Source organism: Lutra lutra, chromosome 6, assembly GCF_902655055.1.
Source record: "Lutra lutra chromosome 6, mLutLut1.2, whole genome shotgun sequence".
Lineage (NCBI taxonomy): Eukaryota > Metazoa > Chordata > Mammalia > Carnivora > Mustelidae > Lutra > Lutra lutra.
The window spans coordinates 110566092-110578443 of record NC_062283.1 but is presented as its reverse complement, the minus strand read 5'-3'; the positions used below and the strand labels follow the sequence as shown (position 1 = coordinate 110578443).

General features: G+C 40.0%; 1 protein-coding gene across 1 annotated transcript in view; it reads right to left on the bottom strand.

Moving 5' to 3' along the window:
* CFAP206 (cilia and flagella associated protein 206) overlaps window positions 1-9659 on the bottom strand; it is a 53557-nt gene extending 43898 nt beyond the window's left edge. Inside the window, exon 1 of the mRNA XM_047733810.1 lies at window positions 9640-9659. The gene's annotated coding sequence lies outside the window, so the exon portion shown is untranslated. The remainder of the gene's footprint in view (window positions 1-9639) is intronic.
* Between the last annotated feature and the right edge of the window lie 2693 nt (window positions 9660-12352).

The following is a 12352-nucleotide window of genomic DNA, read 5'->3' as shown; positions in this document are numbered from 1 at the left end:
TATAAAATTCCAAGACTTTGGAAGTCTTTCCAAGAAAGAGAAAGAAATTAACAACCTAAATAGACCAATATCTAGTAACGAGATTGAAGCAGGGATCAAAAACCTCCCAAAAAAAAAAAGACCCCAGGACCTGATGGATTCCCTGGGGAATTCTACCAATCATTCAAAGAAGAAATAATACCTATTCTCCTGAAGCTATTTCAAAAAATAGAAACAGAAAGAAAACTTCCAGACTCTTTTTTATGAAGCCAGCATTACCCTGATCCCCAAACCAGGCAAAGACCCCACCGAAAAGGAGAATTTCAGGCCAATATCTCTGATGAATATGGATGTGAAGATTCTCAACAAGATCCTAGCTAACAGGATCCAACAGTACATTAAAACGATTATCCACCATGACCAGGTGGGATTTATCCATGGGATGCAAGGGTGGTTCAACATTCGCAAATCAATCAATGTGATAGAGCAATGTGATAGAGCAGTAAGAGAAGAGAGAAGAACCACATGGTTCTCTCAATTGATCCTGAAAAAGCATTTGACAAGATACAGCATATGTTCCTGATTAAAACTCTTCAAAGTATAAGGATAGAGGGAACATTCCTCAAACTCATAAAATCTATCAATGAAAAACCCACAGTGTATATCATCCTCAATGGCAAAAAACTGACAGCCTTCCCATTGAGATCAGGAGCACAAAGATGCCCACTCTTGCCACTGTTGTTTAACGTAGTACTAGAAGTCCTAGCAACAGCAATCAGACAAAAAGAAATAAAATGTATTCAACTTGGCAAAGAAGAAGTCAAATTCTCTCTCTTCTCAGATGATATGATACTTTATATGGAAAACCCAAAAGACTTCACCCCCCAAGAACTCTTACAGCAATTCAGTAATGTGGCAGGATATAAAATCAATGTACAGAAATTAGTTGCTTTCTTATACACTAACAATGAAACTACAGAAAGGGAAATTAGAGAATCGATTCCATTTACTATAGCACCAAGAACCATAAGATACCTGGGAATAAACCTAACCAAAGAGGTAAAGGATCTGTACTCGAAGAACTACAGAACACTCATGAAAGATATTGAAGAAGACACAAAAATATGGAAGACCATTCCATGCTCATGGATCAGAAGAATAAACATTGTTAAAGTGTCTATATTGCCTAGAGAAATCTATACTTTCAATGCCATCCCAGTCAAAATTCCACTGACATTTCTCAAAGTGATAGAACAAACAATCCCAAAATTTGTATGGAACCAGAAAAGACCCCAAATCACTAAGGAAATGTTCAAAAAGAAAAACAAAAACAAAGCTGGGGGCATCATATTCCCTGATTTCAAGCTTTACTACAAATCTGTAATCACCAAGACAGTATGGTACTGGCACAAAAACAGACACATAGACCAGTGGAACAGAGTGGAGAGCCCTGATATGAACCCTCAACTCTACGGTTAAATAATCTTTGACAAAGCAGAAAAAAAATCCACTGGAAAAAAGACAGTCTCTTCAACAAATGGTACAGGGAAAATTGGACAGCTATGTGCAGAAGAACAAAACTCAACCATTCTCTTACACCATACAGAAAGATAAACTCGAAATGGATAAAAGACCTCACCGTGAGGCAGGAATCTAGCAAAATCCTAGTAGAGAACATGGGCAGTAGCCTCTTCAACATTGGCCACAGCAACTTCTTTCAAGACATGTCTCCAAAAGCAAAGGAAACAAAAGTGAAAATGAACTTTTGGGACTTCATCAAGATGAAAAGCTTCTGTACAACAAAGGAAATAGTCAACAAAACTAAGAGGCAACCCCTGGAATGGGAGAAGATATTCAGAAATGACACTACAAAGGGCTGATATCCAAGACCTATAAAGAACTCCTCAAACTCAACACCCAAAAAACAGATAATCACATCAGAAAATGGGCAGAAGACATGAACAGACACTTCTCCAAAGAAGGCATAAAAATGGCTAACAGACACATGAGAAAATGTTCATCATCACTAGCCATCAGGGAAATTCAAATCAAAACCACACTGAAATACTACCTTACACCAGTTAGAATGGCCAAAACCAACAGGATAGCAAACAACAAGTGTTAGAGAGGATGTGGAGAATCTCTTCCACTGTTGGTGGGAATGCAGTTGGTGCTGCCACTTTGGAAAATAGTGTGGAGATTCCTCAAAAAATTAAAAATAGAGATGCCCTATGACCCTGCAATTGCACTACTGGGTGCTTACCCCAAAGATACAGATGTAGTGAAAAGAAGGGCCATATGTACCCCAATGTTCATAGCAGCAATGGGCACAGTTGCCAAACTGTGGAAAGAGCAAAGATACCCTTCAACAGACGGATGGATAAAGAAGATGTGGTCCATATATACAATGGAGTATTATGCCTCCATCAGAAAGGATGAATACCCAATCTTTGTATCAACATGGATGGGACTGGAGGAGATTATGCTGAGTGAAATAAGCCAAGCAGAGAGGGTCAAGTATCTTATGGTTTCACTTACTTGTGAAGCATGAGGAATAACATGGGGGACATAAGGAGAAGGAAAAGTGAACTGAGGGAAATGGTGGCGGGAGATGAAACATGAGAGACTGTGGACTCTGAGAAATAAACTGAGGGTTTTGGAAGGGAGGGAGATGAGTGGTTAGGTGAGCCTGGTGGTGGGTATTAAGGAGGGCACATATTGTATGGAGCACTGGGTGTGGTGCATAATAAGTGAATCTTGGAACACTGAAAAGAAAATTAAATTAAGATGTAAAAAGAAACTGGGGAGAATTTGAAACTTTTACTGCAGACACCCAAACATGAGGTTCTGTGCTTTCATGTATTACAAAAGAATCAATATTATAAAAACATAAAATGAATAAAAATTAAGTCAGTGAATTCTATTATAATCAAATTAAAGCCTCTATAAAATAAGTGGAAACACCCCATGGTTCTTTCTTATGGTAGACCGTAAGTTCTCACTTTTGTGAGGAGGGAATCTTTTGGACCTCCTTCCAGGATTGCTGAAATTATAAAAGAGCTACATTCCACTTTAAGCAGCTGTCTTCTTATGACCAAATAAAGGGCTAAGAGCCCTCAGATTATTTCACTTCATTAGTCTCTCTGATGGGGAGGGCTGACCTGCCAGTTCCTCTGGGCACACTGCAAGTAGTCATGTATCACCTGGATTTCTCACTCCACACCAAGCTCATTAGCTCTGACACCAATCTGCTCTCCAAACTAGCCCCTCTCTCTGCCTTCTTTATTGGGATGAATTGCCTTTGACTTAATAGCAGGCCCAGTGAGTTAAGCAGCCCCAAACCTACTTTGGGTAACCCTGCTTCTCCCTCCCCCTAGTGCTTCACACTCAGATCTGTCCTAAGCCTATGCATTCACCTTTTTAATTTTTTTTAGCAGCACATCTCATATTCATTCTACTACTATGTTCTGAGGCCTGTTACTAGAATCTCTTAAAGGTTTCCTCTGTTTCCAGCCTGCTCCACTCCCAGAGGCAAAGATGATCATATAAATCCCTACATAAAATCCCTACGTATATCCCCTTGAAGACTTCCCATTACTTACAGAAGAAAATTCAACTCCCCTTGCATGGGATGCAAGTTCCTACTTGATCTTGCCTCTTTATCACTAGACCTGCACTTTTCAGTATGGTAGCCACCAACCACATGAGTCTATTTACATTTGTTTTAAAGATTTTATTTATATATTTGAGAAACAGTGAGAGAGAGAATGAGCTGGGGGAGAGGCAGATGGAGAAGGAAAGGCAGACTCCCCTACTGAGCATGGAGATTGAGTTGGGACTTGATCCCAAGACCCATGGATCATGACCTAAACTGAAGGCAAACACTTAACCAACTGAGCCACCGCGGTGCCCCAGGAAGGTAGATCTTTCGAAAAGAACAGTATTAGGTTTACAGAAAAATTTAGCATAGAGTTCTCATTTATCCTCTTACCCTTCTCCCCAGTTTCTTCTACCCTTGCATTAGTGTGGTACATTTGTTACAACTGATGAGTCCATATGATACAATATTATTAATTAAAGTCCATAGTTTATATTAGGGTTCATTGTGTTGTATATTCTGTTTTTGACAAATATATAATGATAGCTATCCACCATTACAGTATCATATCGAATAGTCTGACTGCTCTTAAACTCCCAAGGGTTTCACCTATACATATTTCTCCTCCTCCTTCCCCAGTTCCTTCCTCCTCCCCCCAACCCTTAGCAACCACTGACCTTTTTCTGTCTCCCTAGTATTAGCTTTACAAGAATGTCTTACGGTATGCAGGTTTTTTTAGACAGGCTTCTTTCATTTAACAATATGCATTTGAGTTTCCTCCATGTCTTTTCCTGGTTTGATAGCTTGATTTTAGTATTGAATAAAATTTCATTGCTTGGATGTGTCACAGTTTATTTATTTATCCATTGAAGGACATCTTGGTTGTTTTGGCAATTGTGAATAAAGCTACTATAAACAGAAGGGTGCAGCTTTTTGTGTGCACATAAGTTTTCCACTCCTATGGATAAATACTAAAGAGTGCAATTACCGAGTCCTATTACAAGAGTAGGTTTAACTTTCTAAAACACTGTTCAACTATCTTCCAAGGTGGCTACCTCATTTTGCATTCTCTCCAGCAACAGTGAGAGTTCCGTGTGCTTCAAATCCTTATCTGCATTTGATATTGTCAGTATTTTGGATCTTTGCCATTCTAATAGGTGTGTAGTAGTATCTCATTGCTTTAATTTTGCAACTCCCTAATGACATGTGATGTTAAACATCTTTTCAAATGATGCTTGTTATCTGTATATCTGTTTTGGTGAGGAGTCTGTATTTTTTGCCCATTTAAAAAATCAAGTTGTTTGTTTTCTTGCTGTTGGGTTTCAAGAGTTCTTTGGATATTTTGAGAAATAGTCCCTTATCAGATATGTGTTTTGCCAAGATTCTTCCAGTCTCTGATTTGTCTTTTCATTCTCTTAAGCAGCTCTTTTGCAGAACAGAGTTTTTAATTTTAATGAAGTCCAATTTAACCAATATTTTTCTTTCATGGTTGTGCTTTTGGTGCTTTATTTAAAAAGTTATTGCCAAACACAGAACACCTGGCTGGTCAGTCAGTAGAGCGTGCGACTCTCAATCTCGGGTTCATGAGTTTAAGCCCCACATTGGGAGTGGCATCTACTCAAAAGACAAAGTTAAATTAAAAAATAAAAAGTTATCTCTAAACCAAGGGCACTTAGGTTTTTTTCCAGTGTTATCTTCCAGGAGGTCTTACAGTTTTGTACAGTTAGATCTATCATCCATTTTGAATTCATTCTTGTGACAGGTTTAAGGTTTGTGTTTATTCATTTGTTTTTCTGTTCCCGATGTCTGGTTATCCCAGAATATTTTTTGAAAATATTATCCTTTCTCCTTCGAATTGCCTTGGCTCCTTTGGTCAAAGATCAGTTTCCTGTAACTGTGTGGTCTTTCTATTCTATTCCACTGCTCTGCTTGTTTATTCTGTGACCAGTACCACACGATGTCTTGTCTGCAGTAGCCGTGTAGCAAGTCCGAAAGTCAGGGACTGTCAGTTGTTCCATTTACTTTTCATGTCTTTTCATCTCTTGCTATGCAAATTTGGACTTCTGGTTAGATGTTGAATAGTAGTAATGGTAATACCGAACTCCATTATTTTCAGAGAAATGCTTTATTATGACATTAATCATAGTACTTCCTGAAAATAAATACCTTTTTTGGCGGTAGGGGCAGGGCTTAAGAAAGTTCCCTGCTATTCCTTAATGGGGATTGCATTTTTTTTGGAAAGCAATAAAACTACTTAATTTTGTAGAAAATATTTGTAATGCATTGTTATTAACAAAATTGTGTTCTTAAATACATTTTAATTTTTTTAACACTTTAAAATTTAAATTCAATTAAGTAACACATAATGTATTATTGTGATTTATCAGTCTTATATAATACCCAGTGCTCTTTACATCACATGCCCTCCTTAATGTCCATCACCTAGTTACCCCATCCCTCCACCCCGTCCCACCCCTTCAGTAACCCTCAGTTTGTTTCCCATGATTAAGAGTCTCTTATGATTTGTCTCCCTCTCTGGTTTTGTCTTGTTTTATTTTTTCTCTCCTCTCCCATGATCCTGTTTTGTTTCTTAAATTCCACATTTTAACAAATATTCCAAGTTATTCTAGTTCAAGTGGTCCAGAGACACACACTTTGAAAAAAAAATTAATATGAAAGAAATACCATGTCTGGCAAGGAATTGCCCATCTTTTCAGCACCATATACAAATTCCATCTTTGACTCTTGATGGGCCATGATACACGTGTATATTAGACACTTTAAAAAATAGATTAGCTATGTTGGTGACTGAATAAGAAACACGACTTAAAATACCAAAAATGTTGTCATAATTTATTAATACTTACAATTTTTTTTTACCAGTATTAGAATTGCTGAAGATTTCTAGTACAATAAACTGCATATAACTGCATATAAACACAATCAAGATAATGACCCTCCCGTCCCAGGGTAATCTCTTCTTGTAATTCCTCCCTTATGCTCCGGTCTTAGGCAACCTACTCATCTGCTTTTTGTCTCAATAGATTAGTTTGCATTTTCTAGATTTGTATATGAAGGGAATCAGACAACATGTATTTTTTGCTTGTCTTGCTTCTTCGGATTGCATAACTGTTTTGTGATTCATCCATGTTGTGTGTATCAATGGTTCATTCCCATTTATTACTGATTAGTATTTCATTGTATGGATAGACCATGATTTTCTTATCACTAGTAAATCCAAGTTTTTAACGGGCTAAAAATAAGTCCTACCATATAAAACTTAAAATCATTTTCTTACTTTTCATGAAAATATTTGTCCAATTTTTGTTGGTGTCGACAGATCAATTAAAATCTACAGATTAATTTTTAACATCTTTGTAATAGTGGGTCTTTCAATCCATGAACATGGTGTATTTTTCTATTTTCTTAGTTCTTTAATTGCTTTCAATAATATTTTGTCATTTCCTGTGTATACATGTGGTATATCTTTTGTTAATTTGAGGACCATTGGAAAAGTACTGGCGCTCAAGCCCCTCTCCCAGAGATTCTGAATCAGTTGGGCTGGTGTAGGGTCTGGGCATTGATATTTCTCCAAGATGCCCGGGTGTTAAAGTGTGCAGCCACAGTTGAGAAGCACTGCTTTGGAAACCTCTCTCGAGGCAGACATTAATCTATCATCAGTATTCTTGAGGTGTTGTCATTCACCTAGTTAGAAACTGTTTACATATATTATCATCCAGCCTTGGCCCTTTATCTCTAGAACCTATCAATGTTATCTTAGTTGGAAAGAGTTTTTGCAGGTGTAATTAAGTTAAGGATCTTGAGATGAGGAGATTACCCCAGATTTTCCTGGTGGGCCCTAAACACCATTCCAAGCATCCTTATAAGAAAGAGAGGCAAAGGAAGATAACAGACACACACTGAAGACACTGTGAAGAGGGAGAGGTGGCTACAAGCCAATGGATGCCAATGACCTCCAGAAGCTGGAACAGGCAAGGAAAAGATTTTCCACTAAAGCTTCAAGAGGGAATGTGGCCTGATAAGTTTTTTAGCTGTGAGAGAATAAATTTCTGTTGTTCTAAGTCACTTCATTCATGTTAAGTTGTTACTCTACCCCTAAGGAAATCAATACACGGCCTTTTCAGATAACATCTGCTCTTCTAAACCTACACACATTGAGTATTCCCGAAAAGGAACATATAAATTGATTGAATAAATTGAGGCTTTGGACATGAACAGCTGTGTGATCTTGGAAAAGTTACTTAAACTCCACGAGTCTTACTTTTCTAATCTGGGCAATAATGCCTACCCACTGTATGTTTCTTGTGACGATTAAATTATTTAACGTACAGAAAGCCCTCAGGAGAGATCATGGAACAAGGCTATAGAAATTAAGAAGTGTGAACAGTGGGGTGCCTGGGTAGCTCAGTTGGTTAAGTATCTCTCTTGCTTTTGGCTCAGATCATGATCTCAGGGTGGTGGGGTAGAGCCCCACTTCCGGCTCTGCGCTCAGTGGGGAGTCTGCTTGAGGATTCTCTCTCTCCATCCCTCCACCCACTCATATGCACATGCTCACTTGTGCACTCTCTCAAATAAATAAATCTTTAAAAAAAAAAAAAGAGGAAGTGCTAAACAGTTATTGTAGGGAAAAAACTCATAAAGAGAAAGAATGTGATATAGCAGGTAGAGTCGTGGGTGTTTTTTGTTCGTTTTGTTTTTGTTTTTTGAGGAGAAGTATCTCTTTTTCTAAGACAGAGTTTTAATCAGAGGCACATAGGGAGCTTCTAAGGCTTTGTGAACCTGATACTATCTTCAGAGTGTTGTGCCCATGAGCATTTTTTTTTTTTTTCTGGAGAGAGGGTGATGGTTATATCAGATCCTCAAAGAGTTTTATGATTCCATAAAGGCTAAGGACTGAAAAGGCTGAAAGGGTGAGAACAGAGCGTGCCGTGGTGAGGACACGCCTGCTTCCCGACACTCCAGCCTCACTTTCTCCATCTTCTCATCGAAACAAACTTCACAATTATCATGTTGGGCAGGGAGGCCGAGCAGCACAGCACAGTAGTGGAACCAAAGACTGGCTTGGGGACAACAGCATTAGATTCATCTTACTTCTCCTCAAAATACATCTAAGTAGACAGAGCAGTGTGCTATGTGGATACAGCTTCAAGACAAGCCCTCAGCTCCTTCCAGTGTGTTGCTGCCCCAGCCTAGCTTACATGGAACATTCTGGGTGCAGCCATCAGAATAAATAAGATAGTCAACAGTGCATGTGCCAGGAAGGGAGACTTAAGCTGGCCTACGGAGGCAAAGGTGGAATTGAAAGACCAGGTAACCTTTCTTGTTTCCGTGTTTTAGAAAACCATAAAAGGAGGAGTTGGAAGCAGAGGAGTCCTCCTAACACTATAATCCTGTTATTTTAAATCTGCAATGACCCAGATGTGCTCCGTTTGCGTACCTTCTCCAGCAGTACCCCGAGCAGAGGACACTAGCAAAGGTCAGATTGATGCGGAGAAATGGTATGGGAAAATGTGCCAAGCTGGCCAGGTTGGAGCGGAGTTTACCAAGCATGGATTTCAGGAGGTCCACTGGGCAGAAAAAGAGACTAGTCCTTTACTTCTGCTACGGAGTGAGATGCAGCTGAAGTCTGTGGAGTCTAAGTATCAAGAAAGGGTGAAATGAAAACTTCCTGGTGTCTGACCAGTGCTGTCACTAAAACCGTACTCCCATGTTGGAATGGTTGGAAGCCCCAATTTATGCTGTCTACAGCGTGTATAAGTGAGGCACTATTAAGGCTGAACAGCAACCTCTAAGAGGGAATTAAGGGAATACGTCCTGCCAAATGTGTGACTCTCATTCCCAGAAAGAGCAATACCCAGGGTGTGACCCTCAGAGGTGAGCATAGTTCCTAAAAAGGAGGCTCCTCTGCTGCATTAATATCATCTTTCACACAAAAAAATCGATGCAAAGGATTATTTCCCAACTCAGCCCCCATGATACACGATATGTGGCAGCCACAAGAAGGACTGAAATGATTCCTACCACAGTGCTTCTTTCCTTACCGGTATGTAAGGGAAACCATCTGCTGTCAGAATAGGGTCCTCCAGATACAAATTCTTCCATTTCCCCCTCCAGCTACATAACGGGGTAAGCTAGCTCCCTGCTAGCTTGAATTCTGTAGAATTCAGGAGACTAACATGAGATCACTGTCAGGGAGAAGTCACTCACAGTCCCCTGTCTCTTTTGCAAGACCGAAAATATTCAGTAAGTGCTTAAATCCTTTTAGGACATATTGTAATTCTCAAAGGGGTTCTGTCATGCTGAAATTAATAAGGTAGTCTGTAATAACAAATCTCCCTGCCAATTTCCTTCTTAGTGTTTTTGGTAATACTATTCCTTCCTGAACTTATCTTTGCCTGTCCCCACCCTACCCAACCCACAACCTCGGCTCAGGTCTTATTTCTTTCGTGAAGGCTCTGTTATTGTTCCAGCACATGGTGGCCTCTCCTGGGACCTCTGCTCTGTCTCCAGGTCCCCACTCCTGTCCACACTTCATCATCCACATACTGCCTCACAATAACATATGCTAACAGCCGGCATTTACCACATGTCTGCACTGTTCTTTATTTTATTAACTTAGTTCTCATAATAACCCTATGAGGTGGTTACTATTAAAATCTCCATTTTGCAAAAGAAGAAATTGAGGTCTAGCAAGGCTAAAAAAAATTTTGCCCAACATCATCAAGCCTATTACAGTGTGGCCACCATTAAACCCACATCAGCTTTTCGGATGTGTTTGTAAGCACCCAGAGGACAAGAACCATGTAAAATGGTTTGGGAATTCTCACAGTGCCTAACCTAGCGCTGGGATCTTACAGGCTGACGTCCAGAGTTTTACCACAGTTTACTAATTTTACAGGAAGTCAGAAGATCCAGGAAAGAAGATCATTTTGTTCCATTAGTCAGGCTGATCAAAAAACTAGTCTGGCAAGATACTATAGTAACAACAGAAACTTGTACCGAGGATGAGCTATAAGCCCGGTGCTGTGGCAGGTATGTTTATATACTAACCTATTTCACCTCTGTATACGTCATTTCAGAGTGGTAGAGTTATATAGATTTGATTATTGAGGAAGCTGAAGCACAGAGAGGTCAAGTAACTTGGTTGAAGTCACTAACGCCAGCCCATTGCCTAGTCCGCACGCCATCATCTCGCATTTACTATGGAAGAATGCTCATCTGCAAAGGAGTTTAGAAATACTGAAGACTATCCAATGAGGAAGATGGACTTCTCCATAGAATCCCAACTCCCGGTATGCAGAAAGGGTGCAGGAGGGAGGCTCTCCACATAGGCATTGCACAGTCCCGAGGGGATCACTGCTTACTGCTGTCAGCCTGAGCTGGCCTCAGGGGGGCACTGCTCTCCTTTCAACACCTTGCTTCTACATGTTTCCTTTTAAAACTCACAGTGATCCTAAACCAAGGCTGGAACATTTCGGTTAGAATTTACTAAAGCCCAGAGTAATAAAACAAAGAAAGAAAGAGCAGAGCAAAGACCATAATGGGCTTACAAGATGTGTCCAGCTCTCCAAGGCTTAAACAAAATGGGTTCTTGACCTGCCTTCTGGCTGAGGCTCTGTTCTTGTGTTTACCCCACAGAAGCACTCACCTGGCACCTCTTCTCTAAGTCAGGCCCTTAGAGGGCTGGGTCCAGGACAAGTCAGACTTTTCTGTGGGGTGACACAGAACTCAGATTCCCATTTCCTCCACAGATGATGGACACTGGCATTGAGCGCTCTCTTGGGAAGATGATTTCTGTCTAGCCACTCCCTCTAGGAATGAGACCTGTGTTTTAATTTTAATTCTTAATTAAAAACATTTTAAAAAAGATTTTATTTATTTATTTGACAAAGAAAGAGACAGCGAGAGAGGGAACACAAACAGGGGGAGTGGGAGATGGAGAAGCAGGCTCTCCACTGAGCAGGGAGCCCCACATGGGGCTCAATCCTAGGACCCTGGGACCATGACCTGAGCCAAAGGCAGACACTTAACAACTGAGCCACCCAGGCTCCCTTTTAATTTTTAAATGTTTATCTATTTATTTTTGAGACCTGTTCTTAAACCTCAACAGGACATCCTAAATCTAATGTCCTTATAAGATATTTATAAGTACAGTTGTAGGGGGCCACAAACCAACTCTTTTCTTCAGGGTGTCAAACAGTGAAGAGAACTCTCACAACAGAACGCTTGAGAGATTAAAGAAAGCAACAGTATGAATGCCCTCCAGCCAGGAACACATCTGACAAAACAGCACTTGCCTGTGCACATGAGTTTTCCCATGTGCATGGATTAGGGGGTGGTAGTGGACATTGTTTCTAGATAGCGTAATTTGAGGTGCTAATGACTGGGAGATGGCCCAGAAGACTACATGGGGAGATAAAATCGAGGATAGGACATTCACAATCACTTCTACTGAGGCTGCCTCCAAATCTGTCCTTCTTGCCAGGAGCCTGATGACCTTGAGAATCCCAGACCCATAATTGTAGATGTTTAAAAAGCTATCCATAATTTTATTAAATACCTGTTTAATGCTTTTATTTTTAAAAACCAACTCTTTCTGAACTTAGCAACACTGCTTTCTTTACCTAGAAGTGTATTTTTTTTTCCCCTGGGCTTGCCATTGGGATCGATTTGGTCTTAGCTTCTAAGATATAGACTCTTGTGTGTTCCAGCAGGTCCTTCTAACATAGCACCCGTCACAAGTATAAGATCCTG